Here is a 6175-nt window from a genome sequence, read left to right on the forward strand (position 1 = left end):
GGAAATTTCCCCTTTTGCTTTCTATGGTAGACATTTTTTGGTGTGCGTTTCTGCACTGTTTTGACCTTTCTTGTTAAGTCCCGCCTTCACGCACGCCATTGGTCAAACTGCTTCTCAATCATTGCCCTCGGCCCAACGGCATCAGCCAAGAGACAAAGCAGCAGCCTGTTAACTGCAGGTGGCACATAATGGCTCCAAAACAGCGTAAAAATGCCTCAAGGAAAAAATCCCTGTGTTTTTGTTTTGTTCGGGAAACGTGCTCATTGACATGGCAAATAAGCTAAAACACGGAGCGGAGTTGGGTTCGCTGGAATATTTACAGGCGTCAGTTTGTTTTCAAAAATAGTAAGTGACTTTGTTAAGTAGCTTTGTGTGTAAACGTGACCGTTTAGGCAACATATTCTGCTGTATGCATGCATTATATAACAGAATGTCAACAAAACAATCATGGACCTCGATGTCGAGTGGTGAATGGTAAGTGTTTAAAAAAATCTGTTGACATATCATCCAAAGTAATTTAAAAGTTAATTGGCAACAGGTGAATACAATTACAATGGCTAATCACATACGTTTTGAAATCTTATTCTTAATGTTTGATGCAAGTTGCATTAAAAAGTATAAATAGGTTTCAGAATTGTGTTGTTGTTTTAGAACGTTGCTTTCACAATCATTTAAGAAGACTCATATGCATGGACAACGGATTTCATCTTATGAGGTGTGTTACCTTTAACCATATGGATGATGATGTATTTGTGCAAATTTTGTGATTGCTCTCTGAAGACAGTTAAGGGATATGTTAATCATCAAATCGTACACAGACATGAAGCAAATGCTCAATTTCCATGTTGCTTCCCAGAATGCAAAGGTAAATTCTCAAAATAAAGTGCTCTCAAAGCTCATGTTTATCGCCATCACAAAAGACCACATACTCATTTTGATGATTCGACGGGCACGTTTGTTTGCAACAATACAGACTGTCAACAACAATTTACAGACATGTACAATGTCCTTTCTCATCTCAGGTCACATTTAGCCAAGGGAGAGATGGTGTGTTGTCCTTTTGAAAAAACTTATACATCTGCACAATTACGGATTATGGATACTTTATCTGAGCAACCTTCTTCAGCATTTTTTGATGTTACTGAGGATGAGGTTGATGAAAGTGAATTCACAGACTCCCTGACGAAATGTAACGCAAAGTCACTGTACATGAAAAATCTCTGCCTGTTTTATATGCAGCTACAAGCCAAATACCTGGTGCCATCGTCAACCATTCAGATGATTGTGGAGGAATTCAGTGGTTTAAATTATATCTGTTATCAGTACACACACAAGATGTTCAGGGAAATACTCAAGTCAAAAACGGCCCTCTCACAATGTGATATTGAATCTGTGGTGCAGACTTTGCAAGGCCAAGATTTACTTTCAGCTTGTAATTCATTACTTTTCACAGAATACCAAAGAAGACAGTATTATCAGAAAAAATTTTTGTACGTGCATCCACAAAGTATGTGTCTTGGTCGTGATGAGAACCGAAACCAACGTTATGCACAGTATATTCCATTGAAGAACACTTTAAAAACCATGTTAATAGACCCAGTGGTGTGGGAGCAGTGTGCCAGACATCAGCATGTACACTCTTCTGTGTTCTCTGACATCTGTGATGGCTCTGTATTCAAATCCAATGACTTGTTTAAGCAGCCTGAGATTACAATCCAATTTATCTTGTACCAGGATGCCTTTGAGATTGTGAATCCCCTTGGGTCAGCTAAAAAAAGACACAAAATGATTGGAGTGTATTTTACACTTGGCAACTTTGAGCCATTTTACAGATCATGCATTGATAACATTGTTAACACTTTTGTGTTATGAGAGAGACTTTAACTATTTTGGCCAAACCAAGATTTTTGCTAAGTTGTTGGCAGATGTCAAAGAACTTGAAGAGCATGGATTTGTGACATCTTCAGGTGACATAGTACGTGCAACAATAGTGGCTATTATCGGTGATAATTTGGGGTCCCACTGCATCGGTGGTTACTCACAGAACTTCAGTACTGCCCAAGCATTGCTGTAGGTATTGCTTGGTATCTCACAGTGAACTTCAGAATGTGTGTGTAGACTTTCCCAATCGCACAGTTGAGTCCTATAAGGCGGCAGTGGAAACTCTAAGGACGACCGAAGAAAATGTTGTTAATGGGTTGAAGTTTGACTCCATTTTCAACTCTCTCAAATATTTTCATGTTGCTCAGCCTGGCCTTCCCCCATGCCTTGGCCACGACTTGTTTGAAGGCGTTGTAGCTATTGATCTTGCCATTTTCTTGGAATACTTTGTAAAAAGGAAGTGGTTTTCATATACACAGCTGAACAGGAGACTTGCACAATTCAAATATCTGGATTCTGATGCTGGTTCTGCCCTCTCCCAGATATGTGAAAAAGGCAGAAAGTTAGGTGGTCAAGCAGCTGAGAACTGGTGTCTCCTCAGATTTCTTCCTGTCATAATTGGAGACAGAGTAGAGTCACAAGACCCTGTATGGCAACTGACTGTTAAGTTGAAAGAACTGGTTGAGCTAGTGTGTGCTCCCAAGATTACCACAACACAGATTGCATATCTCAATATCTTAATGCCAGAATATCTGGAAACAAGACAGGAAACTTTGAAACCAAAACATCATTACATGCTTCACTATACGTCACTCATTTTAAGTCTTGGACCTTTAATTCGTTTGTGGTCATTGAGATTTGAAAGCAAACATTCCTACTTCAAAAGAAGTGTGAGAAGAACACAGAACTTCAAAAATGTATGCAAGACATTGTCACACAACCATCAACTTCTTCAAGCATATCTTCACTCACGGTCCTTTTTTTCACCAAAGCTTAAAAGTGTTGACTTGGCCACATACTCTCCTCATTCGTACAGTGATGCTGTGTGCAAAGCTGTTGAGACAAGCTTGCTTAATGAACCAGACTTTGTTCCAACACGGGTAGAATACAAGGGTACCCTGTACAGGAAAGGAAACTTAATTTGCCTTAAATGTGAAGAGGAGTATTCTATTTTACAGTTTGGACAGATTGAGCTGATTTTCGTGAAAGATGATGAGGTGACTTTCCTTATGACTCCCCGCCCCTCAGTGTATTTGCATGATTATGGACTTTATGGGATTTTGTCTGCGACAAAGGAATTAATTTGTGTAAATGCTGAGGAATGTCTGGATTATTATCCCTTAAATGAGTACAGTTTTATGGGACTTTTTTATTGGTAAGGTTGATGGAATTAGATCTCTAATTTCATCTGTTGGCAATGATTTTATTGTTTCTGTTGCCCCTCAGAACCATTTCACCAGTTTTATGCCTGTTTCTTTGCAGCAGCTTAAGGATATAACTGCTAATATGAAGTCCACCAGGTCTCCTGGTGATGTGCTTCCTTCTTCTCTGTTTAAGCAGGTACTTGATTCAATTGGCCCAAGTATTCTGTCTATTATAAATATTAGTTTGTCATCTGGTGTTGTTCCGGTTAGTTTTAAGCACGCGGTTATTCAGCCCCTTTTAAAAAAACCAGCTTAGATCCATTTGACATGAGTAGTTTTCGTCCGATTTCAAAATTGCCTTTTATTTAAAAAATAATAGAAAAAATTGTGCACGCACAGCTTAATGACTTTTTAATTAGGAATAACATCTGCAATAGATTCCAGTCAGGTTTTAGAGTTGGTCATAGTACAGAATCGGCTCTTTTGAGGGTGTCTAATGATATCCTACGAGGTGTTGATTCTGGAAACCGTGTTGTCTTGCTGTTGTTAGATCTTACAGTGGCTTTTGATACAGTTGATCATAATATTCTCATTGATCGTCTTAGGGAACAGGTTGGTATTCAGGGCTTAGCCCTGAAATGGTTCTCTTCCTATTTGAAGGATAGGACTCTTTCAGTCAGCTTAGGGGATTATTTTTCTTCCATTGCCCCCCTTGTGTGTGGGGTTCCTCAGGGCTCAATACTGGGACCAATTTTATTTTCCCTTTATATGCTCCCTCTAGGTTCTATTTTTGAGAAATTTGGGATTCAGTATCATCTTTATGCAGATGATTCTCAAATTTATGTACCACTGAAACATGGGCATAAAAGTGCCATTCAGTCTCTTCATGCATGTTTGGCAGAAGTTAAGTGCTGGCTTGCAAATAACTTTCTCCAATTAAATGAGGATAAGACTGAGATCATTTTATTTGGAAATAGGGGGTGTGTGGATGATGACTGCCTGGGCTTGTTTCCTGGGAAAAAACTGTCTAGCGTGAGGAACCTTGGTGTCATTTTTGACTCTGAGCTTAAATTTGAGCAGCAAATCAATGCTGTTGTTAAGAATAGTTTCTTCCATCTAAGATCAATATCTAAATTGAAATCTATTCTTACTTTTAATGCTATGGAGAAGGTTGTTCACGCCTTTATGTCTTCACGTCTTCATGATTATTGTAATGTATTGTATCTGGGTGTGAGTCAGGCTTCTCTCTCCCGTTTGCAGCTTGTTCAGAACTCAGCTGCTAGACTTTTAACGGGTACTAAGAAGAGAGAACACATTACTCCGGTTTTAATTAAACTACATTGGTTACCCATACGATACAGAATTCAATACAAAGCACTGTTGTACATTTTTAAGTCTTTGCATGGTCTAGCCCATGAGTATATTACTGATTTAATCAGCCACTGTCAATCCAGCAGATCTCTGCGCTCGAATGATCAGTTGCTTCTTGTGGTTCCACGAACGCGTTTAAAATGTAAAGGTGATCGGGCGTTTTCTGTTGCAGCTCCTAGGCTGTGGAATGACCTTCCTCTGTCTGTAAAAACTTGTCCTTCATTGGGTGTTTTTCAGAGTGCGCTTAAAACGTATTTGTTTTCTTTAGCTTTTGATAATGCTTTGTAAGTGTGTATGTTATATGTCTGTTTTTTGTTTTTTATGTTTCTCTTTTATACTTTCTGTACAGCACTTTGGTTCCACTTGTGGTGTTGAAAGTGCTTTATAAATAAAGTTGAGTTGAGTTGAGTTGAGTTGACTGAAGGTCATTACTCTGAAGCACAGCGTTGTTCATCTGTAAAAAGGATAAACTGTCCTCTCCCAACAGAAATGGATGCATTGTTGATTTTTATTGAGAATGTGTTCCCAAACCCTATAACTTCAAAGCTAGCCATAGAGGGTTTGAACAGCCTAGGTGTGGAGACCATAGATGACCTACAGTTTTTGAAAGATGATGATCTAGGTGGCTTTCTGAGACCGATTGAAGCAAGAAAACTAATAGCCCAAATCCCAAGTAAGTTTTAAAATCAATGGTTGTTTTTACATATACACTAGTCAACATTTGAAGCAGATCAAAAAGTTCATTAAGTTCACAAGAACAGGTATTGGTTTTAAGACAACTATTATGAAAGGTTTGATCCACTTTAAATGTTGACTTGTGTACATGCATACAGTTAGATGAACTGGAAAAACAACACCCCAGTCTCTTTCATTCTGTACTTTGTTAGCGGTACTCTTTACTTGTATTACAGTATGTCAATGTGTTTCTTGTTTCTGCAGTATGGTTTTTAATGCAGTTTTTTGTTTATGCCATGTAGATATTGTCTCCACTCTGCAAAACACTGCTAATGATTTGTCTGCTGAATACAGTTGTGATGCATCAGGTTCACCTGCTCCTGGATGCTCAGTTTCACCATCCAGCTCTTAAAGTGGAAGACGTGAGTAAAACGCTGATACAACATTAAACAATCCACAAACATTTTGAAAGCAAAACATGTAATTTGTCAATTCTTGTAATTCATATACAGAGAATTTGCAATGTGAGCATGCCCAGCCTTTAGCACGCCTGGCAAACAAATTGTGCCACACAAGCAGTTCACAGAGCGATATATGTATATGTCCAAACCCGATTCCAAAAAAGTTGGGACACTGTAGAAATTGTGAGTAAAAAAGGAATGGAATAATTTACAAATCTCATAAACTTATTTTATTCACAATAGAATATAGATAACATATCAAATGTTGAAAGTGAGACATTTTGAAATGTCATGCCAAATATTGGCTCATTTTGGATTTCATGAGAGCTACACATTCCAAAAAAGTTGGGACAGGTAGCAATAAGAGGCTGGAAAAGTTTAATGTACATATATGGAACAGCTGCAGGACCAATTTGCAACTTA

This window comes from Cyprinus carpio, chromosome B22 (assembly GCF_018340385.1).
Source record: "Cyprinus carpio isolate SPL01 chromosome B22, ASM1834038v1, whole genome shotgun sequence".
Classification (NCBI taxonomy): domain Eukaryota; kingdom Metazoa; phylum Chordata; class Actinopteri; order Cypriniformes; family Cyprinidae; genus Cyprinus; species Cyprinus carpio.